Source organism: Lampetra fluviatilis, chromosome 9, assembly GCF_964198595.1.
Source record: "Lampetra fluviatilis chromosome 9, kcLamFluv1.1, whole genome shotgun sequence".
NCBI classification, from domain to species: Eukaryota; Metazoa; Chordata; class Hyperoartia; order Petromyzontiformes; family Petromyzontidae; genus Lampetra; species Lampetra fluviatilis.
The window spans coordinates 9,072,188-9,098,273 of NC_136283.1; positions in this window are offsets into that span (position 1 = coordinate 9,072,188).

Consider the following 26,086-nt stretch of genomic DNA (forward strand, 5'->3'; position numbering starts at 1 on the left):
TATGTATGGTCGCGAGAACGTGCCGCCAATGGATGTGCAGTTGGGAACTGGAGTGAGGGGACCTGCTAAGCCTTTTCCTGATTACATTCGGGATACCGTTCGCTGGGTTACTGAGGCACGGGAGGGGGCCTGCATGGCTACTGCCAAAGCCCAGGCCCGGAACGAGCGGTGTGCTCGATGCTCGAAGGGGGAGTGCCCCTGGAAGGTGGGGGACATGGCCTGGCTCCATTGCCCGCAGGTGCGGCCAGGTACCTCTCCTAAATTACACAAACCATGGCAAGGGCCGGTCCGCCTCATCGAGGTTCCCAACCCACAGTCTGTGCGTGTTCGGTTTGGATCTCGGCGTTGGTTCGTTCACACGTCGCGCTTGAAACCATATGTGGCCCCTCGAGACGATGCTTCATCTCCCGATGTTGCCTTGCCGGGGTCTGTGGCTGCCGACTCATCCTTGCCTGTGCCTGTTGACCTTGCAAGAGCACCTGTCGTGCCTTTTACAGACAAGCCGGCCGTGACATTGCTGGAGACAGGAGACTTTGCTCGGGCTGTGCCTACCACGGCTGCGGGGACTCCGAGCCCCGCCGCCCTTCCGACCCCGTCGCAGACACGATCGCGACGCACCCCCGACGCTGGGCCTTCAGCGACACGGGACCGGAACGATGACGGGCCTCCAATAGCGACAGGAGGACTTCATCCTGTCGCTCCTAAAACCCCGTCACGTTCCCGGTCTGCAGGAGGGCCGCCGCCCGTCCGGGACGGACCGGCGACCCGAACGCGTTCAAAGTCCCTTACATTTCGTTGAATTTTACTGTTGTGTTTTGTTGTTGTTGTTATATTTATTGTATGCTTCGTTGTCCTTGAATGTGTGATGGTTGTGTTCGCTCGCATTACTTGTCTCGTTATTGTTCAGCCGAGGTCGGCTGGATTTTCTCTACGGGGGAGGGTGGTGTAATGCGGGCGTAAACGGCTTCGCGGATATGACGTCATGGGGGGGAGGAGTTAGGTCACGTGTGAGAGAGGGGTGAGGTCTTAAGGGAGAGATACCGGAAGAGACGGGGGAGTGTGGGAGATAGAGTTAGAGTGAGGCCACGCAGGGCGGAGGTCGAGGAGTGGCGAGATCGCCACACACACGGAGAGTAAGACTTGGCACCGTCGGCCAGCGGTGACCAAGCGCGGGGGAACGACGGGCAGCGGTGGAGCTGCAGTGAGGGCAGCGGTGGAGCTGCAGTGAGGGCAGCCGGAGGACTGCACAGGGGATCTGCAGCGGAGCTGCAGAGGTGTGGAGGCTACGGGAGCGAGGGCAGCTATGGAGCTGCCAAGGGGAGAGCTCTGAGCGAGGGCCGTGTGGGAAAAGTGTAAGAACCCGAATAAAGGACAACGGAGACAGACCCAGGATCGAGTCCTTTATTACACACGTACTCGTAAATCACTCCCCTGTTTTACAATGCACTGCACGACATGAATTTGCCATGATGTTAAATCATGAAAAATGATGTATTCATAAGTTTACATACTACTAGAACTGTGCCAATGAATCGATTCATTTGATTTGTATATGTTACTGTAAAAGGCCAGGTAGGAGAATATCTAAAAACTAACAGCAGCTTAAATGCTCACAAAACACCCACAGCTTTTCTAAGACTGACTCCTCAGCTACTGAAATTCGATTCCAATAATCCGTGATTTTTGTCCGCTACATAAGAGTTGTGACAGCATATTTGTGACAGTGTATTTACAGCCCACGTCGGTATCCGTGACTTCCAATTATCCGCATTTTTATCCCGCGAATATGAGGAGCAAAATCGCGGATAACCCCGAGAATGAGAGTAAGCATCGAGTCCCCGCATTCCTTGAGATGAGAGAACATCTCCGCTTTGTGGATGTATTGTAATGCAAACGTTTATTTGTGTAAAGTTTATTGAGGCCTTACTCAGAGGCTCAAAATATTTGATAGACCACCAGATCACTCTTTTTAAATGCATTGTGCGTTTTTAATTCAATGGGCGCATGACGTTAAGGGCCCAAAATAGTGTTATATACATATTTTATTAACACTTTAATATTCATGGAAGGATCTCCACGTGCATAATAGTGCATTTATAAACCATTTACCAAACCATGTTTGTAACCATTAATGTTCTGTAAAAAAAAAACTGGAATACATGAACATGACATAACAGAGACGCAAATTAAACCAGTGGATACAAACGTTGAAGTTTAAAGCACAACATGACCTACTTTCCTTTTAAATTAAAATTAATTTGACCTTTCACACGGATGCATTTGTTTAGGAGGTACAGTAATCTTAATTGGATGCCAGCAAGCAACAATGTACAATTTATAACTCCATTAATAGGTAAAACTTTACATGTCTGAGTAAAACTCGAACATTTTTGCATTCAGTACAGCAGTGAGTTTAACGCGTAGGCTTTCGCGACCAATGTTATTCGTAATAAGTGTAGTTGCAAGAAAAATACATCTTGCCAATATCAAATCACAAGTCAATGCATTTTGTTGTCCGATGGAAAAAAGCCAGCTTTGGCTGCAAGTTTGGTAGTACATGTTATGTATATAGTTTATTGTTACATTTGAATCACAGTCCTATGATTACTGTTGTTACATTGTTTTTATAGCTTTATTTTGGTGATTTCGAAAACATATGGTTAAGCCATGTTTCTTGCGGAAGTGGGGAGTTGGCCTGATAACTTGAATCTAAATTGTCTTATGGTTGTTATTGTTTGACTTGCATCACACTGGGATTTTTGCACACAGCGTTGTAATACAGTGTTTTTTTTCTTTTCTGGAAGATTTTCTGGTTTATCCAGGATGCTTCTGTTGTGCGTCGTCACTTTAAGATGTTCTTTGTTCATATTTTGTTTGTTGCGGTTGCACCCGACTCAAGAGCCGCATGGCTCACAGGGCTATACTCAATAAATGAAACTTGAAACGTCGAAACCAACCTTGCGAAGCGGACGGTACGTGCGTGTGTGTGCAAGGTGCTCGCTAACAGCACTTGCCCCGACAGTCTGTTAAAGCTATATGGAGTATCTTTGTATTTTATTTGCAATTGTGTGTCTGGTGTGTGTGTGCGAGGTGGAGGAGGCTCATAAAGGACGCTACTGGGAAATTGGAGGTAATCGCCCCACAGCAAAAATGGAGAGCGGAGGAGCAATACAAATCAATAAGCAGAGCAATGGTCGGCTAAAACGCAATGATGTGGCACAGATGACTGGCAGATGCACCACCTTGTGCATCTGCCAGTCATCTCAGTCGGGCAACCCATGGCACCTGGGTTATGTTTGGTGACCTCATGCAAGCGAGCCTTCGACAGTTCACGTGGCCTCAAGGTGCATCTAGCCTTGCACGAGTGCCGTGGTGATGTCACCACCACTTAATGGTGAATATCTGTTGTCGTTACAATTGAGAGTGAAAAGATGTTGAGGTGCACGGCTGACAACCAATATGAGCCTTCTACCAAAGAAGCCTGTTTAAGGGGCAGGTCATAGTGGAAGCTTACCTTGTTGAGTTTCTTTTTGACGTCGTTTATGAATTCACATGGTAAGAGAGAGTGAAACGATGGTCCATTAACATTTATTTGTGACCGAACCTCTGGGATTGGTTACCACAATTGCCAATACAATATGGCATTTGTTGATGTAATTACATACAGAACTGAAAAGGGAAGCAAAAGATGAAATAACCGAATAGAGGTGAGCGATTTAGAGCAGAATGGAGCGCTTATTGAAAACCACATTTTATTATGAAAGCAACATCCAATTGTGTCTGAAAACTGCCCATTTCCTGCAGTGACATGAATTGAAAACATTGACAATAACAAAGGCAATGAAACAAAAAACTGAGAAGTACAAAAAGACTCGTGGAGATGCAAGCGTGGAATTACACTGAGAGACAGAAAGGACTGGGGAACACGCACAAATCAGAGACATATTGACTTTCACGAGAAGGGAAGACAACGGCATGATGGATGTGATTGGTGATGGAATGACAACTAAAGGGGAGAAACACCTGAGAGGCAGGCCACTGCAGAGTGATGAGATCAGCTTGTGTTCATGAGAAAGATTGTGGCATCATGGGATTGTGAGGGATAGTGACATCGTGGGGAGGCCTTCATTCAGTAGTAGATAGATCATGGTTGATGATGATTGGGATTTGCATATGCACAAGTCAATCTGTTTAGCCGATGAATTTTAGACAGTAACATTGCGATTCTGATATCAAATTCTTCATAACATTCTCATGCTAAAATGTATAATTATAAATTATGCAATCACAATAGATTGGTCTCAAAGGGCAATGGAGTATGTGTATTTCAGAACAGACCCTTAGCTTCAATTGCTTATAAATAATGGCTGCATACGATGTACAAATACTGACTGGTGAAGACAGCATATCGGTTCAATTCTGGTGAGAATTTACAATAGTTTGAGCCCTCTTTACACCATCAAGATGACACTGTTACTGGTGTTTTAGATATATAGTGAAATTTGAGTTAGTATGAACGTAAATTAATCGATCAATATGCTCCTGTATATTCTATAACTATAGTTGATGATTTGGCCGGTAAGAATTGTGGGAGTAGGTGTAATTGCTACTCGCACAACCATACATCTTCATACAAATTAGATTAAATATTAACAAACCCGTTATTTTGCCAATTATTGTTCATAATTAAACCTGGTTTGTTGTGACGACTGAGCTTTCCAATCGATTCAGAGTGTAAAATAATCATGCAAAGTTGATATGACTATATATACATTACACCAGTGGCATCACTAGGGTTGGTGTCACCCAGTGCGGTAACTCATGGTGTCACCCCCCACGAACTTCCTCCCGTACCAGTCCATACGCAATCCTTAGTAATGTTTTTTTGTACTAACGTCGTGAGAATTTTATTGTTTTATTTGTATAATTTTATTATTTCCCTTCTACGTGACTTTACCGAAAGAACCAAGAATATAATAGTAGTGACGTAAAAAACTTGCAAACTTAAAATGACACCTTTAAATTACAATATCATACGTACAGCCTAAATGTATTTACTTTTACTTAGGTTCACGTGTTTAAAGTGAAAATTCGGTAAAAAAACAATACAATCCGAAGTAAAAAACTACGTAAAAACATTAAAGAACGACATTAAAATCACGTATATATTTGCAAGACAGTGATGTTTTAAAATAAAAATTTAAAAAGATTAAAATAAAAAAAAATATTTAAAATTTAAGTTATATTTCTTAAACATGTATCAAGAAACATAGCATTTCCCCCCACTTCATGTTTTAAATTGTCAATTTCTTTATTTAGTTATCAAAGAGTTATATAATCAATCATTGTTTTACATGTAAGTTTATGATAAATTTTAATCAGAGAATAATGTGATATAGTTGTAAATTGCTTTAATGTCATATTTATTAGATTATATGAATACTAACAACATTTTTTGTAAAATCTTTCTATATTGAATTACAACATTATTATTTACAACATTATTAGTAATTGAGCGGAAGCCTTTTGAGATTTTTCTCCTTTTCCTTTAATTACTACTTCATTCTCAAAAAAGTTATTGATATAGGTTCACAAACGCTAATTACCACAATATTGTAGCAAAAACACCAGAAAATTTGACAAAACCAGCGTCTATAAAAACACGAGCAGCAATGAAAACAACAGCGCGTGCTTGTAGCGTGTGCAGAAGAAACCACGTAACTCAAAGCGTCATCGTAATTGGGTAACAATGCTCTGACCGGAGCGCATTTGAAGGTTCAAAAAGTAAATTACCATAGAGTTTTAGCCTTGTAGGTATATTGTACATTTTAACACGGAGGCTTTCGCGACCAATATTATTCATAACAAAGGTTTTTGGGTTAGATCGCGACACATTTATAAATAACGCGATCTAACCCAAAAACCTTGATTATGAATATATTGTACATGTAAGCTGGGCTTACGAAAAGTGTTTTTGTTGTCATAACTAACTACAGGGATATTTTTTTTAAATAAAAATGATAATACATTTATGCTGAAACACTGCACAAAAAATCATAGACAGTCATTTTGGTGTCACCCCCTCTGATGGTGTCACCCGGTGCGGTCCGCACCCCCCGCACCCCCTAGTGACGCCACTGCATTACACATTTCCAATGTCGATGTAACTTAACCTTCTTGTCTTGGATGAAAGAGAAATGTTATTGAGTTGGCATGAACCTCTGACGCAAAAGACTTGGGCATATTTATTGTTGTAAACAGCCTAGGTTGTATCTTGCATCTTAAATATAATTGGAATCGTTACTAATATGTCTCTGCTTTGATCTAGGCTACAGAAATCTGTAGAAAGAGTTCACCAATTGGCTCCATGGTGGTAGTGAGAGATCACAAGTTAATATTGTGAAAGTGTTGACAACAGATGTATTTTGGAGGTCTATTTTCAATTTTAGGAATAATGGTGCACACGATATTTTTTTACTAATTGTGTTCTTAAGTTTGAAGCTTTCGTGACTGCAGGAATCCATACTCTTTGGTTCTTTCGGTAAAGTCACGTAGATATAAAATAAAATAAATCACGACGTTTCGGGCACAACACAAGCGTCCATCATCAGGTGGGAAAGCATGGTCTGCTGCTGAGGCAGACTGTATTAAAATTATAGTAATAGGTTTTTACCCTTTTAACTGGTACAAAATCTGACACCTTTATACAAGGCATCATGTTTGCAATAACCTCAACACAAGAGGTCCAACACAATGGAGACTAGGCTCTAAAGAAAGCTGTCTCGGGTGTGGACCAATCAACTTCAAGGACAGTGCATATCATTATCATCATCAGAGTTGTTTCTTTTTGTTTGCATTTTTGACTTCTTGTGTTGAGGTTATTGCAAACATGATGCCTTGTATAAAGGTGTCAGATTTTGTACCAGTTAAAAGGGTAAAAACCTATTACTATATTTTGCCACTGGTAAAGGAGATCTCATAGTGTATTAAAACTGTTTTGTCATTCCATAACTTTCTACTTTTGCTTTTTATCTAGTTTGTTTATTTACAGTACAACATTTAATTATTAATATGAAATTCAGTGGGGCAGTAAATTAACTACCACTGGATGGCAGCAAAGTCTAACATGCATTTAAGCCTGTGGTGCGCGCACCTTAAAACATTCTGTCCTGTACAATCGTTGATGCTCTCCCTGCTTAGTGAAAGGTCAATGTGATTTGTATTTTTTTATGCTGGTTTGGAGGCCAAATGTATACATAGACCCTTGCCTCGGAAAATTAAGCTGATGTTTCTGCAATGCTTAATAATGCTGCTTCAGCATGAAAATGTCATTCTACATTGGATCGTGTTTTGATCGAGAAGAGGCCTGATGGCTCGTTGGGATATTCAGTCTACAGGAAAGCCACCCACACGGATTCCTATCTTAAGCCTGATTCCCACCACCATCCGGCCCAGAAGAATTCCCTCATCAAAACACTACACAATAGGACCCGCTGCATCTCCGACCAGCGCCACCTATCCAGTGAGCTGGAGCACGTACACCAAGGCCTCAAGATAAATGGATACTCAGACCGCACAATCCGCAAAGCTGTATTCCCAACCATGGGGAGACAACCATCTGAGGACCAAATCAAAACCATCACCTTGCCATACATAGCAGGTGTTACCAAAATATTTCCAAAATCTTAAACAAACACAAGATCCAGGTCCGATTCAACACAGTACACAAAATCCGTTATTTGATCCCATCTGTGAAGGATGTCATTCCTGACATGCAATACCCTGGTGTCTACAAACTAAGATGTGTCTGCGGCAGCAGTTACATGTGTTCGTGAACACAAGGCAGATTTGAAACATGGCAGAACCAATACCTCTGCCGTGGCTGATCATTGTTATAACGCAGTGGGCTCGCACGATATTGTTTTTTCCGAGACCAAGGTACTCTGCATACCTTTGGGCTACCATCAAAGATGTGTCCATTATGCCATCCAGATATATAAACACAGATTATTTCAAACAAGAAGATGGGTATAAGCTGAGCAATCATTAGAAGGACGTTATTAACCAAGCAAAGTCGTAACTTGCTGTGGTGCTTCCATCCTTCCTGCCGTTTAACTGTTATCTCCGACTCTCTTGAGTTGCATTGCTCTGTTGGGTGCCTCTGCATTAACGGGCTGGGGTATTACTAACATGGCCACCTCTGCTCCCGTAGCCTCAAGATGGTTCTGGCTGTGTGATGGGCTGTGTCTTACTGGCGCGACCACCGTTGTGGTGGTTCTCTTGTATTGACGCGCTTGCCTCTCACAGCGCAGTTGGCAGCGCCACAGCTTGTGTTACACATAGACATGACATTAACTTGCTAATCTCCCTAATTTATCCCATCAACATAGTGCTAATCTCCCATTAACACTGCTGCTGTGCGCATATGCCAGGACGATACTCTTATGCGGCGATGGAAGCTCATTTCATGCTAATCTCTCTCCCTAATCTCTCTACCTAATCTCCCCCATTAACACAGCTGACGTGCTTGCATGCGGGGATGGAATTCCTTTCCAGCTCCGACCCCGTCTGCTTGCCCTTGGCCAACATATATAACCTATTGTTGTAACAGCTCTCTCGCTGTGTTCTTCCTGGTTCAGAAGTTCCACTGCTGGATTATTTTTTCTGCCTGAGGACGACCGTTTGTGTTGCGATCAAAAGTTGTGATATATTATTTTTTATTATATTCAATTTTTCTACCTAATTGACTTTACCGAAAGAACCAAAGAGTATGGATTCCTGCAGTCACGAAAGCTTCAAATCAAGATTGGATAGTTTGTTTATCTGCAATTCTAATACAACGTTTAGTTTGAGAATACAATAACCCGGACTACTATAGCATAGTATACAATATTGATATTACCACTACTATAATAACGACATTATTTTTTGTTAATAGCAGTCAACACTGGTGCTTTATAAATAACTATTTTACCCACGAATTTCACATTAAAATGAAATATTCCAAAATGTCGCAGTTTACTTTCTAAAATATATTTATTTTAGCATGCTACCATTACATTTTGAAGTGTTGTAAACTTAAAAAAAGATATTGTATTGCATTTAAAGTGCGATGCTATATATATACCAATAACTTGCTTATTTTTTCACACTGTAAATATCTGACAATAAGCCTATACAAATATTAAGCTTCTGATGTTGATTGAAACACCAAAATAACATGAAACACTTTGGAGTTTATCTCAAGAAAGCAGAGCTCTTTGTACTGTCGGTGATGGTGAATGTATCCGATTACTGGTTTAGGCCAGTCATGTGCCAGTGTTTTTATTGCCTCCATATTCAAACCATGCAGTAACTTAGGGCTATTTAATATACTAAGACTCTGCTATTAACTTTGCATCATTTATCTGCAAAATATATGAATTGTATTGTTTTAACCACATATTTGGTGTGAACAATTGTTGTAGAGTAAACAAAGTGAAATTTTTATTACAGTAGAAAATCTGGGAAAAGGAGGAAATGTGTATTGAAAAATGAAACCTCTCATATATGATAGTGCAATTTTGTTGTGTACTTTACATTTTCATCTGAAAAGCTTATCCGGTCTTTGACATGTTCGTTTCATTAATGTTATACCAGCTTTTCTGATGGCATAGTGATCACCAAGTCCAATGGGAATCAACTACATTACATGTTAGAATAACTTAATAAGCAGGGCTGGAGAGTTGGGCTCAGAATAAATGAGAGCAAAATAAAGGTTACGTACAACAAGTTTGTTAACCAATTGGAGATATCTGTCTGAGGGTCACAGCGGGAAAACTTAGCAGAATATATGTAACCGAGTTGACCGTTCAAATGGATAATCATGTGATGAGAGCGAGTTGTAGTGCCTTTGAAAATCCAACTTAATAATTAAAGGAATATTCCAATGTGCTTGAACACAATTTTTTTTTATAAATGCATGCGAAAAATTATGACATATGCAACAGATCTAAGCATGGATATTAAAGAAGAAATTTCAACAGGAATTGAAAAGTGCATAGAGATGCATGGAGACATATTTTAATTGGTATTAAGTTTGGAATTACAAATGTGAGTCACTGCTGTATATATGTTGAACTTCTTCCGCACCATATTTAGCCAACCGTGCTAATGTATATGAGATGAGTATCTTATAATATGTATCCATCTCAACCAGATACATATGGATAATAAGATCAGATTAATTCTGAAGAAGACAGACAACAGTAATAATTAAGATCATGCTCTGGATTTTGTGGAAGCGAGCACACAATACTATACATTTTATATCTAAGTAAGTGTGAAAATATAGTTTTTATTTAGTCTTTTTAATAAAGCAATAACAATTGATGTATCTGACATGCATCATATTGCATATATCAATCATTTTAAGTCCAGGGTTAGTTTAAGGTCCCTTCATAATACCACTGCCGCTGGTTTTGCATAGATGGGAATCCATCTTGCTCAGTACGTGTAAAGCTTTCATCACTGCGTATCCATTTTTGGAAAATCCTCCATGAGGATTCCCTCTTTTTGTTGCCGATCGGTCATTCCTTTTGTCCACTGGTGGTCATCTATTTTGGTGACATTTCCTGACCCAACGTTCAGAACATGTTCTTGTATTTTATGAGCTGTATTGATAATTGACACCCATGTAAGGTTAGAATAGGGCAAGAGCCACTTACCATTGCATTCGATGACTCAGCCAAATAAATTTACTAAACATTAGATGCAGACAAGTAATCATGACCTACGAATCATTGTGTGTGTTTTTTATGTATATATTGGGAAAAGTTGGTCGGTATTACCTTGAGAAAAAATTATGATTTTATTTACGTATAGTTCTGTGTATATATTAAAAACATGCCTGCCCAATGTTGTGGGAAAATGAGTCACCGTTTCTTTTCACACTTTGGGTGCTGTCCTTGGAAACACAGTCAAAACCATGTGACCTCATTTGTGCTCTACTCATAACTGACTGCAGTACATGCACAACACTTGAAGCTGTTGAAGCACATGTCAATACATACTGAAGGTGAGAAAAAAAAGAGAGATCTCAATGTTTTACCCAAAATACGAAGCCAGTTGGCTGAAATGTTCCTCGTATTTTTTTTCCCTATCTGTGAAAGTAACGAGAGAATACGTGAATTTACAGATTATTCATCATAGGGAACGGTGCCATAGTATGATGCTTTGCACGCTGGGTTACTTGCAATGCACAGGAGGCTGGTTTCATCTCCTGGTGCGGTAGTTAGATGAATGGGCAAGTTTCTTAAATCCTCTGTCCACCCAGCAGTGCAAATGGGTACAACACTGTTATAGTTGATTGCCAGGTCACGTGCGGTGGGCTAAAGTGTGGGTACTCGCGCCTCTTCCAAGATGTTTAACCAACATCGAAGATAAGGCCAAGTACCCTAAAGTGGCGTTCTGGCGGAGACCCTTCTGCCAGCAGGCTTTTATTCACTGTCTATGTTTACTGAAACAGCAGCTTTACTTTGTTGTAGTTAAGGAGCAAGCATACACCAGTTCATACAAACGTATCAGAATATGAATTCGGGTCGATGTCCACGATATTGCTCCCTCACGTTCTTTCTCGTGCAGTGGCATGTGGTTCTCGGCATTCACGGTGTTCCTTTCACATATATGAGTATATAAATAAACTTATGATTCGCATGTAATTGTATTAATGTATGGATATGTAAATATTTTTTTTTTATAAACAATGTGATAAATAAAATGAACGTTGCTTTTGTAATACTTTAATAAATAACAATTGAACAATATACCGTATCCACGTGTTTTGCGTTCCTACTAATGTAAATGTGTGTTTGTACACATTCGCGACATAGCTTTGCAAGAGCTGTAGCAAAACCAGCATGTTTAAATAAGGAAACAAAGCTTGCATGCTGTGAGACGTTCTGTCGAGAGGAATTTCTATCCCAGTTTCTGTTTTGTAAATTTAATTGGAACTTAAATGTAAATGGACATATGAATGCCTGCATTTCAAAAGAAAAATTACCTAATACACATGGCATTCTTGATATCTGCAATCAACAAGGCTACTGCTATTGTTAAAACAAGAATTCACCTCGTGTCCAGCCATTGAGGGGAGAGATTTGGATAAACACAGCAATGCCATGCTGAGGGGAGGGTGCACACTCGCTTATTTACAATGCTTTCATTGTGCAGACAGTTTCTCTTTGAATAACAGCATTTTCCAATACAAGGTGAAAGCATTGAAGAGGCATAATGTTTTTTTCCTTTGTGTTTGCACTCAAATTACATATTCCAGTCCCCATAAGCAGCTTTTATAAAATTGACTAACGCAATTAGCTTGTTGACCTTAGTCAACAATCGGCATCATTGCAGATTGTGCTCCCCTCCCACAATTCAGCAAATCCCACATTGTTGCCTTCACCAAATCATAGCCACGTTTATAGAATTATCAGTAATTCACATGGAATATGCTTGCATTGACACAACGCCTGTAAACCTTTAAAAGAAAATAATTGTATATGTCAAAATGGTATACTATTACTCATTGCAGTGCCTTTTGAGCAACATACGTTGTTTATTTTTTGTATTATTAAAGTGTAATTGCTATGTCATACCATTGTGTGGATTTGCGTTCCGACAGGAACACTTTGCCCAGGGCGATTTGAAGCACTGGATGTGCAGGAAATTAAGAAGAACCTTTCCTGACCTAACATTTCCTGAATTGTGAACAGAATACACACCCATCACAGTACCATCAAGCCAACACCTAAACAGAGCTGTCATTCATTACAATCACGTTCCACCCTGTGCCGAAAACAATTCCCTTGAGGTATATTATGCAGCCAAATAGAGTACAGGTATAAATACCAGCATATATCCAATAAACCATGTAAATTAGAGGAACTGTGTAAATATAAAAAAAAACTCTTTTGATCACTTAGGTGTTTGAGTTGGCAATTGTAGAAATGTATATTTCATTTCCAGGAAAACCTTGCCCAATGCGTCTTTATCGAACGCGTGTTTCGGGTCTACACGGGTTACCTGATGAGGTCTGTTTTCCGGAACACGGGTGTGGGTGATGTTTCAGCTCCATGCGGTTTGATGCTAACATTCTCATCTCCGCATCCAAAAGCGGTGCCGTGAGTGTGCTGCAAGGTGTGTACTTTTTTTCGTGTACATTTGTGTGCTAATAATAAAACACTCGACATGCTCAGGCATAATGGCACAACGCAAACACATTCCTGCGGAGGGAGCTGGTAGGAACGTTGGGTTGCTCGGTCAATGGCCAGGGTCAATGGCGGCATGGTGTATTCCGCAAATATGGCCGACTGTGAGGGCGGGCACAAGCCGGCGTGAGTAGGTTAAACGTTGAGTTTTATAAAGGCACCACGGGGTAACCAGCCCCTCCCCACCCAACCCCTCCCCTCCCCACCCAGCCCCTCCCCACCCAGCCCCTTCCTGCACGACGGACGGACACAATCATCTCCTGTGGGCTGGTGTAACCTGGCGGTTCCTACCAGTAATATTCACATTCTGCCGCATGCGTCCAGCCACCCACTTGTTGAGGATGTCAGACGGACACCTATATGACGAACCACGGACGTTCAAGTGAAGATGTTAGGAGCGACCGTCGGGCTGGGATTTAAGTGTCTGGGTCGAGTGGGAATGGAGAGCGACTCAGCATCCTTTAGTACAATAACAAGGGCAGAAATAGTGTGAATTAGTTAAACAAAGATGAAGAGAGTGATAATTTCAGAGCCAGGAACGCAACCCTATTTTCACATAAGGTATATTATTTGTCTAACGGGTTTTTGCCTGACACGGAATTTTCCAGGAAAAGTAACGCCCCCACGCCCCCGCGTTTAGCGAGGTTTGCACATCCACTGCCTATCCACTCCACACCACACCATCCCTCATAATTCTGCGATCCCACAATTAATCGAATGCCTGTACATGAATGGAACTCACTGATTCATCATGGGGTTCTATCTCTCATTTCGCTGTTATTCTGTCACTGGGCTCATCTGTAGGCCACCTATCCCAGCCTGCAATATGTCCTGCCCAAGCCCACTTGAGTCAATATCATATAATTTTGTGATTTGCATTTGTCCCTTACTCCACATGCTCCTCAACTTGCAATTGCAAGCATAAATATCAACTTTGTCCGGTGATCGACCTTCAACTTTTGTCAGTGTCTGTGTTCTTACATAATAGCAGCAATAACCACTGGCTGTTTCCAAAGGCAGACTTTGCAGCAGTGAGTATTGGTGACTGTACTGTACTGATGAGTCCTAATACACACAAAACTGGTCTACAGTTGTCTCCCCATCTCACTGCTTCCTGTCAGTCACATTTGCTAAAATGTATTTGATGGTGACCTCAGATGAGAAAATCGCAATGTAGTTCTTCAGGGACATTTCATGGTTTTTGCATAATGCACAAGGCTCGATGCTTTTTAGAAAATTTTCCGTGTATTGTTTGAAATTTTTTCCACAGGATTATAAAGTGTTCTTGGAGATTATAGTTAAATTAATGAAAAGCATCATTGTGATGTAATTACTCATAGCTGCAAAAGAACATACCATTCAGAAGCATAAATACATTTGCATGATGTTGATGCAAGAGACCTTTAAATAATATATTTTCTTTACTGGAAATCTAAATATAAGCTTCTAAAATGTTTTGAGATTCCTTGCAAAAGTGACCTGCGTTCATGACAACTGTATGCTATACAAACTCAAGATTAAAATGCAGCATACGATATCAATCTGTTCATAATACAAATATAAATGCTATTTTTTATTCAGCATTTATGAACAAAATAATAAGATCAGTAAATATAAGATGGATTTTTGAAATTACTATTGGAAATCAAATAATACATCTTATTTTGATTAATCTTAACTTTTTTTTAAAATCCCATTTAATAAAAGCCCCCTGGTAAAAAAGAAACAAGATTATCTTGCACTGGTAAATGACAATTGTTCCCTGTTATTTTATTATATTCTGGAAAAATATCGGTAAATTGCAAACATCCAAAATTCGGAGATTGAGCATAATCCAACTGTGAAGGCACCTGAATGCAAATTACAGGTAACACTGTTGGTAGATGTTATTATTTTATTTAACGTGTTTATGTTATTCTACGGAAAAATCTTAATTGCACTTCACAACAAACTTGCCCACTCTGTCATATGAAAATACAAATATAGAGCACTCACAATTAACTTTGTAAACCTTATACAGCAGTCCATAATACAGGTGTTTTGGGTTAGATCACGTAAATATATGAATGTGTCGTCAAACCCACCACCACCCGACACAGCCAATTAGTAAGAGGTTTGTGACGTAAACGAAACATGCCAATTCGTTACTAGTCTAATGTAGCTCTCAGAGACTCCGTCTTGTTCAGTTATATGTATATTTATTATGAATAAAGTCTGCCGACTCACTGATAACTTAACGAGTAACCGCGAGTGACTACATACACTTGTGTAACTTAGATAACTCTATTCTGAGACAACATAACTCTAGCCTTCCAAGACTACAAGGTGCCCACTCCAGTATGATGAAGACGATCCGCTCCAAGGTGACGACGGCGACGGCAATTCCCCCACAACAGCAGCCCAGAGCCCCGGTCCACACCTGGTCTTATCCCCCTCACGACCCGGCCACGCCCCTATTCCCGAACCCTCTCTCACCGCACCTGGCCCTGTCTGTCTCTGCCCTTATTACAATTTACGACCGTTAGGTCCCGTGGTTCCCCTCACTCGACCTTATCAAAGCTTGTCGCATCAATCATTATTAGCAACCACTTAGGTCCCACATTACCCTAACGTGATCCTGTCTGTTCCGGTTATGTTAATTAGTAACCATGGCCACGGGGAGCCGTACTGTCCCTACATCACCCCGTACTGTTCTTACACTAGTAGAGCAGACCGGTGTGTTGGAGAACAAAGCCACAACATTCACAATCTGAGTACGATGCTTCGCCAGTAATTACAACCGGCATCATCAGGCAGCAGCCAGATTTGTGGAGAAATCATGCTGGTTCGTTCCGTAAATAGAGGGGTAGATATGATGATGTCACTTGTGAGCCATTGTTGAGCGAAGTGGGGGGGGGGGGATAATGAATGCACATAAACGACGATGGGTATCCATTGCCAGTTTGGTTGTTTATTTGGTAATCAACGTACATTATGCATGCACATTATGCAAGACCATTGTTCTTGTACCTCCTGTCGATTGTGTGTGTTGTTTGCAAGTTTCTGCTAAAGCCAACAACAAGGAGTGGTGTGGCCAGGATCCGGACACGTTTATCTCCTCAGTGCTGCGTGTAAACACTGTGGGACACCCACGACAGCTTATAATGCCTCTTGCCACTGGGGTACCTTGCATGGCTGAGATCACACCCAGAATACCAGGATGAAAGTGAACTTTACCAACTACTAAACCACACTATAATTACAAAACTAGTGTATGAGTCACTGGGCCATATTGGTCGGGCTGCTCAGCATGTGTAATGTAGCACAATGGGGGTGCCATAGAGTAGCTCGATGTAGTTCAAAGAGCATCAGAGATATTTGCAGCGTGTTGTGTACGGAAAAATAGAAGTAGTTTAGAAGTGCCCCAAGGGGTGACCCCTCAGGATTGAGATGATTTCATTCGGGAATCGTGTGCTATCTTATTCATCATTAGTAGCCATGTTCTATCCGCTGCTGATTTAAGGACTGTGAGTTGTAGCCTTCCCTCATGATCAGCCAATGCAGTCATCCATCTAGCGCCTGCACATTAGCTGATCTCATTACTCTGTCTCAATAGTGATCACCCTCTCAGGAGTGTTTTTTCCTTTGGCTTGCACTCCATAGTCGGTCTCAACCATTGGCCAACATTCATACTCGCACCGGACAATGTCACATATTGACTGCTATGTCATTATTTTTGCAAAAAATATTAATCCTGGAAAAGAAGAATAGAAGGAAAGCATGCTTGAAGGGCTGAACAACTGTGTTTCAATCTAGATTTGTGTTTCACTACAACAGAGTTGTTACATATTTTCATATGTGCCATCCTTTACATAATCTATTTTATACAATGTTTTCTGGAAATTATTTCCTAGTTAGTGGCATGCTATACGATTCTCCCTAATTATTTACAACTGTATAATTAACAGCTAGCGGGTCTATACTTCACATTATTTGAGCACTGGCTTTAACTTTCTGTTACTGGTAATAAGCGTGTGTGCATATTGCAAGAGTTGGTAAATGTCACTGTCAAAGACATTCAGTTGATTCACAGCAAGAAAGCACATGGCTTGGCTCCATAAAACAGTGATGAAAGCGATATACAGACAAACACTTTGCACACTTTGAGGGAGATTGATTGCCATACATATACTCTGCATGCTGATCATTACAATATATAATGGTTTGTGTTATATAATGCCTCAAAGGCACGTATAAATGAGAAAAAAAACACTACATTTAATGAAAGACATAAAGCTCTGGCTGGTGGATTACAAACTGCATAAACAAATGGACTGATAAAGGCATATATCGATTTCCCATCTTTTGAGGGAGAACTTTTCTCATTTAAGAACATGCAAACAACAAAATAAATAGCGACCACAATACCGTTATATACATTATGGTTATACACATCATGCAACAAACATTCCACTGCCAGAATTTGTCAGATCCAGTTAACATGATATTGTTTGTAATGCCTTCAGCAATTTATGACAATTGAAATAGTACTACTCATGTGATCGGTTTATTTATTTTCAGTAATTTAGTCTATTAAACAGGTGAATGTTGTGGCATAGTCCTCGGTTTGAAAGTTTACATGACTTCCGATTGTAGCTGGATATTGGCTCAGTCTGGTGTATGTCTGTAAAGTCAGATTTGCTTCGTCTGAAGTCATCTTTGGATCTCATATGGAAACGCCTGCTATCAGAACAGGAATGTGGAATATCCAAAATTAGCTCAGGGCTACCAATGGAGATGCATAACTCCTCGTACTCATTTCAGTATAGGGGAGCATTAACTCTTTCCCAACGAAAGCAGTATGCAAAACTTTTGTGATAATTGTTAATATCCCAGCAGATCATGGGTTCATTCTGATTTGAGCAATGGTGAAAAGATTAAATCTTCTATTCTAGCGAAGTTACCAGATGTATTAAACTTATTGTGAACGTGGAAGCTTTTGTATGCCTCTTCGTGCCAATTATGGATGCAGTTTATTGTGTGGGAGTCTGTGCAATTATTTAAAGTCCATCCTCTCATTTGAGAAAGACACTCCAACTTCATGCAACGTGTCTGTGTCAATAAATATCACTGGTAATTTTAATTAGGTTTTTTATAGGAATTATACAGCCATAATACAATGGTAGCTGTTACTTTTCTTATTCATATTTCATAAGATTCAAATTAAGTGGAAGCATCTGTCATATAATCTGCTTGTTTATGGCATCATCGTATGCAAATGTGACCTCATTACTAGGCTTATAATGCATGGCCATGTCATAATATGGGTGCCATTAATTAAAAATTTGATCATGCTAATGAACGGTCGCAGACCCAGTGGATTTCTTCAGATACTTTCCCCCATGTAGTTTGGATTTCCATTTCTGATGAAAATGACTGCTGCTTTGAGCAGCAACAAGCTCCAAGCTTTCAGATCGAGTATACTTGGTGCATCTGGGAAGTATTATCATAAATGTGGCTGTTATTCTTCATAATAAGGTAAAAGGGAAAGGTGCAACCCTGCAATCACTAAATTACCTTCTCTCTCGAGAGAGTGCAAGAGAGCCACACATTCCTTGCCAATCGATTAACTGTGGGGTCCCCATTTATATTGTTAAGTGGGCAGAGATGGTGTTAAACCATTCTCCCATTAGTTTCATTAGATATAGATGCCCAAAGAAAGCTGGGATAAATGTGGAAATCCGCATTGTTTAAATGACTTCAGTTTGACATTATGTCCAAGACTAAAATGTGTGTGCGTGGGAATTAAGTTAACACCCAAAATATAATTAAAATATGACGTTGTGTTGGACAATGAGCAAAATGCTGATCTTGAACTGCTCAGATATCTATTTTTCCCATTAAATGTTCATTGTATATCCATATGTAACTTTGATTATGAAGTTAGATGTCTGACAAAAGCATTTACAATTTTAGATTTATTATATAAAATGTGCTTCTGGTAAACCTTCCGAATAAGATGACCTTTGTTTATGAATGTATCATTTTATGCATGTAAAATGCACAAAAATGTTTTATCTTGATGAATGATCTCATTGGAACCACATTGACTATCACAAGGTTAAAGCCCATAGCATTAATTTAATTTGTTTTATATGACAATGTATAACTGAGTAAATGTATAACTTTACAACAAGGTCCTTTTGTAGTGTCACAATGTTGAAGCAATTAATAAAACATGTGTTCTTCAAGAAAACACTTGCATTCTACTAAAGATGATGTATCCACTCTGAGGCTTGCTTCGGCTGTGTGTGTGTTAAATGTGCAAAGCAAGCATGTTTTCTATAGGTGTTATATAGTGAAATTTGTAATACACTTGCTTGGCCATAAAGGCATATTGGAATGAGAGTGGTTGTCTCGCTGGCTGTTGTAAAATAGTCACAACACATACATGTACCTCTGATTCTGAATTTTCCCACGAGCACCTTGCAGCATGTTTGTAATTAATCGCCGTAGCTATGATTGAAAGTGTTTTCTAAATGTAGTAAGACACACAAATAATAGTTATGATGATAAAGTCCAAACACGAGGAAGAAGAAAATCGCCGTCTCATTGGATTCTCTAAGTACTGTGTCATGATAATTGTTGCGTCAGAATATATTTAGGTGCATCAAAATCAAGATTTCCTTTTAAAAATATGTATGACTAGAAATATATTAATCATATTTATGGAAAATTATGATATCCATGAAAACACATTTAGAAAATCTAAATACATCACAAAAATAGATATGCCCTTGTTTTCTGTGCCGTTATTTCTTCAGATTCCAAGTTTACCTGATTAGTACCCTCATCATATCAGTATTAAGCGGTTGTTAATGAAAATAAATGGTCATATATATATCTATTCCAGGGAAAAAAAGAAACCCTTTACATCACATAAAATGAACAAATTATTTCCTCCCCAACCTCTTCCCCCAGACCAGCTATAAATTTATATAGCTCATTAAAATTCTGAGTCGTTTCTGTGGATTTTACAAACCGAGGTGCATGAATACAAAGAGGTTAATTCGGGTCTCCATTTTGCAGTTCTTTCTGGATATAATAGCGTTGTTTGTGGCTGAATGTAGCACGGCACTAAATAATGACCTTGCACCCTTTCTATTAAAGGTGCCCGCGACTCAAACATCCAAGCGCTTTTCATTTAGCCAATGTCTCGCAGCTGGACATGGTGAGCAAATGAAGAGCAATGGGAATTGCTGTTTCCTCCTTTCCTCCCACAGTAGGGAAATTGAATTAATTTTAATAAGAGCAACATGAATCACATGATTCATAGGTCTTGTTACAGTCCATTGCTTTTTTTATAACGGTAGGTATGAAGGGCACCTTCACAGTAGCATTCGCCGCTCTCAGACATGTTAAGTCTTCAAAGTAAAGTTTTTGATGTACTTTTAAATGGGATAGAAACAGTTCAATTTAGTACTGATGCTTTTAAATGACTGACTTTACTGATATATTTAGTTAGTCCCTTGTATAAAAGGCAGCAATGACAGTACAATCTGATACAAGGGAACAAAGGTACATTTAAAATAAGTTTGCTAGCCCAGCACCAATTATATTGACCAGGTCATGTCTTGACAAATTGCCATGGATGCATGTAGACATAGCACAAAATAATCGTGACAATATATTAATGAAAGTATCATGCGAGATTTTGTTCAATGTTGCTATATATCAAAATATGGTTACTCCAGAACTTTTATTTATTTAAACTTTTTTTTCCCACCAGGTAAGGCCCATTGAGCTATAATATTGTTTTTTAGAAGCGACCTGGCCACAAATGATAGCTCATCGAAGTGGCATATGTCGAAATGTATAGCAGCCAAATACTCTAAACACATGTTTCTAAATGCGGATGGAGAAACCAGAGGACCCAGAAAAAAATCCATGCGACCACAGGGAGAACATGGAAACTCCAAATATACAGGCATCAAGATCGGGATCGAATCCACGACCTCCTGTATAACTGTTGAGGTAGTTATCATCTCGCCACCGCTTACATAAAAGACCTAGCAATAGGAAAGGGAACCAAGTGATGATCCGAGTGTCATGAGCTGAGAAGACCACCGAGTGTTCTTCTGTTCACCCTGGTGAGGTACCAAATATGACTTGGTCCCTTTGTGGGTCCCTCACTTTCATAACCATCCGATATGCCAGTGCACAGCAAAGCAATAAAACTTAATTGCACTGCAGAATTAATATCTGGTTAATGCGTGTTAGCCACATATAGAGACAATAAAGAGTTTTCCCCTGTGATCTATATCGAATTAGCAAAATCTGCAAGAGCATTTAATGGTCTTATAGCCGTATGCTATCCTGCATAGCTCACCCCCCATATTCTGTGAAAGAGCATCTGTGCCTTAAATCAAAGATGCATGCACTGATGTAAAATATTTTGAGATTCATGGACTTAATTATATTCAAGTGGCAACATTAAAAGTGGATCGAAATAATTCTGACTCTTGGAGTAGCGTCAGTACTGGAACAATGGTCAAGTTTGAGGATACAAAACCATTGCTTCTGAAATTATAAGATCGTGTTACACAACGGCCAATAACAAATAGGCATTGCCATGGGAAGGCTCTATTATCCTGGAAGTTCCATTGTCTCATACTGTTATTGTGGTTCACACCAGGGAGGCAGAGACTTCTTAGAGGCAACACGTGTATTGAACAATAAAGTCCTAAACACGAAGGGGTATATCTGCCCCTTCACGAGCTACCCTAGGGAGGTATCTCCTCCGGGCTAGCTCACCTTAGCTCACACAGGGTGGCTATCTCGGCTCGGGTCATGGTCTCGCAGTCGGGCAGGTCTTCTCCAGATGACGGCTTCGGTCTTGATTTTTGCAACCGCCAGCCGGACCCGTTCAGGACTCTGGTTTATATTGCCCATGGCGGGGCTTACTCTGCCCCTAGCCAAGCCCCCCTTCTTGAGCCTTTGAGAGGGATTTGGTCCTAGTCCCGTGGTCGCCCAGCCCCCTCTTTAGGGCCCCCGGACCAGTACCTCCGGTGACCAGGCCTCCGGGTTCACATGGAGTGCCATGCCCCCCTGTGTACCCCTGCACCGTCCCTGGCACTCTCGCCCTCTAACCTCCAGAGGCTGGCACTGCACTTGCCGGACACGTCACACACTTGGCCCCTGCATTTTGGAGGTGAGATGGAATCGCACGGAGCGACGAAGGGCTTGAGGCGTGATGGGTGGACAAACCAGCACTGAATGATCTCGACCGGCCCTCTCCAAGGTTTGAATAATTTGGGCGAAGTACCCACCGGGACTTGAGGGCAATGGAGCCATGCCCTGTCACCCACAACCCACTCATGGTGCAAAACACGCCGATTCCGCAGGCGCTCATTAGCCAACTGGCACAAATTATAATGCACCCTAGAAGCTTCACGTGCTTCAGACAGCCTCTGAATGTTGAAGGGTGCCACCTCGGAAATCTTCGATTTAGGGAGCGGAGGCGCTATGCGCAGTTGAACGTCAATTGGGGGGTCGTGATCCCTGACGTACATCAAATATAATGGCGAATAGCCGCTGGAAGCATGAGGAGCCATGCGGTATGTGGCCAGCACACCTGGGACCCGCAAGGCCCAATCAAGCTGGGACTCGCTGACCTGGTGGCTCAGCATTGAGGTGAGCGTTTTGTGCAGGCACTCAACCATACCATCCGTTTGGGGATGGTATGGTGACATGCGAATTTTATTTGTGCCCAATAGTTCGCTCACCTCCCACAGTAATTTGGAAGAACAGTTATTATCCTGGTCAGTCAATAAACGCTCAGGAGCACCCTTATCCATAATGTAACCATCCAAGAAGGCGTCAGTGATGGCAGCCGCCAACTTGTTTGGGAGCAGCCAGGCCATAGGCCAGCGCGAACAATATTCCACCCCCACCAGTAAATATATATTTCCCCGGGGGGTAACGGGAAAGGAACCCAGAATGTCCAGTGCGACCAGTTCAATGATGCTTGAGACGACCGGAGCCAGGCCCCTATGGCTACCATCACCATCAGCATGATTGGCACGGCGACACAACTTCACCGGGGATGGGTCCTCCATCTGGAGACGTCCCCATTCAGTGAGGTCAAGTTCAATGATGGCGTCACATGCCACAGGACTGTCCGTCACTTCCGTGCGAGCCCCCTCAGCCGATGCTGCAAGGGGCGGGGCCCGAATCGTCAACTGGCCGCCTACAGTGCCCAGAGCCCGAAAAGCATGCACATTCGGCACGCAACTGCAACAGGGCATCAGCGTTGGAGTGCTGAGTACCCTTCCTGTACGACACGGTGAAGGAAAAATCTTGGAAGATCTCGAACCAACGTGGAAGTTGGCTGGATGGCTGGTCGACCCGCAGCGCATATTACAGCGCAGCGAAGTGCCAGACATACAAATATGGACGGTACAGCCGCACAAAAAACACTTGACAGGAATTCGCGGCGCGTGACGCAGTAGCGCTGTTCGGCAGGGGAAAGTACCCTGCTACCATATGCGATGACACACTCCACCCCGTTGACTACCTGAGACAAGACTGCGCTAATGCCGGCGTCACTCGCGTCCGTATCGAGGAATAGCGAAATTGGGGTAACGGAGGGGAGGGCCGTTGACTAGGGCCTCGCGAAGTGCCACAAACGAGGCCTCCTCTTCCCCCCAATGACCTCCGGTCACCAGGCCTCCGGGTTCACATGGAGTGCCATGGCCCCCTGTGTACTGCTGCACCATCCCTGGCTCTCTCGCCCCCTAACCTCCAGAGGAGAGCCAAGCTCTCCAACACACCGGTGTTGGAGATCTGAGTACTCAGATTGTAAATGTTGTGGCTTGGCTCTCCAACACACCGGTGTGCTGTACTAAGTGACGAATTGGCATGTTCTGTTTACGTGACAACCCTCACTAGTTAGCTGTGTCGGATGGTGGTGGGTTTTAATTACACATTTATATACTTACGCGATCTAACCCAAAAAAAACTCGATTATGAATACTTCTATGTTTGATCTGAGTAGAATAAATATTGTCTGCTCATCTATTTTGTTACTTATATTTAAAAAAATTACGTGAATAATTAATTCGTGTTATGTATTATTATGGAAGGGCAGAATAAATAGGCTTTCCACTTAATGGAGACCAAGCAGTGTCAATGGTAACTGATTTGACATCTTTCTTTACGTAGTTTATACTCGTACATTTAGTTTTATCAGCCGTGAAAATACAGTAAATTCAAGTACAGTATTTTAAATGTATATAAGTATATGCATAGCTAGACGTGTAAGCTTCTTAAAAAATATGTTGGCTATTTCAGGCACTGCATAATAACTACTGTGCCAGCTTCTTAGTGCCTCTACGTTCGATGTTACTTACATTTTACTATTACTTAACATTGTTAGCTTGAAGAAAATCGCACACATTCTCAGTATAATGGTATAAACCTGCCTGCTGTGCTGAATTCTGCTTAAAATGAACACCGACACTCCAGAAATAATTAAAATAAAACGTGGAGCTTTGCACCTAGTTCGGGCATCTATGTGATCTTATTCAAGGGTAAGTCATGGCAGGGATTTTCTCCACTCCCCTCTACACTAACCTGCACTGACCTTCGTGGTAAAGTATGGTCAAACAAGCCCCGCCATTGAAACTGAGTGGGTAGGCTTTCATCCAGCAGTAAATCCAGAGGGCAGGCTATACATTATAATAATGCTATTCAAGTGAAGTAAGCTTATGATGGATGTGGAACTCTATCAGAATTAAAAACATTCTGCAAATTCTGTTTCTTAAAACATACATTATTTTTCATTGGTGGTGCGCTTATTTTTACCAATGCCCAGTTACTTGCTCTGATAAACTTTACAAATGTGCCCCAATACTGAACAGTTTTGGTAACTAAAGAATGCCTCTTGAATCTGTGGGCAAAGAGGCAGCTGAGTATATGTCATTGAGGATCCATCACTTGTCAACGCTTATCAAAGCCTGACAAGCTTCACGTGGCTCAATTGGTATTAATGTATGGCTCATAGCCTTCTCAATGATGTACGAGGAAACAATTTAAGGCCATTTCTTAGCTCCCACAAATGGTAATGTCACATTGTAATTAAGACTGAGCATGTAATTAGAACAATTAGTTTACAAGCATTGCAAACACATCTTTATAGGTATTACCCCTCTTTATCCATTTAGCACTACTATTTATGTATTACATCTTTATATCTATGGAACCTGGTATTTACATATTTAAAAGTAGTGGATGTGAAAGTACATTTTGATGAATAAATTCATGAAAATTCAAGCATGATATTTTCCCCTGGAGAAGACACAAAGTTCCAGCTATTAGCATGTGACGGAGAAAGTTATTTAAACAAGTTGCAAACGTAATCGAAGAGCGTGGTCTATTAAATAGTGTATGATATACTATGCTGTGTATGTGTGCTTAGCTTATATATAATTATGGTCATCCAATATGTGTGTACACAATGTATTTACGTGTTTGTAGAGTTTACAGATATAATACGAGCTCATGTAGCCAGTAGCTCATGTAATGCAAGTCACGGAGAGAAAACAAGGTCAACAAATGAAGAGTGATGAAAATGTTCACGTCGCTGATGTTCACGGAGCTAAGTATACCCGATTCGTTTTAATGAGGAACATTGCTGTGGAGACCAGGCTCATGAAGACTGTTACAGTCCATTGCTTGTTAATAGAGGTATGTGTGAAGGACATGTTCTCAAGTGCACTGCATATCAACTACATTTGAGTCGCTGAAATGCAGCAGTTAATAAAGGCAGCATTTCATGATGATGATCGTGGTGAATGAGGATG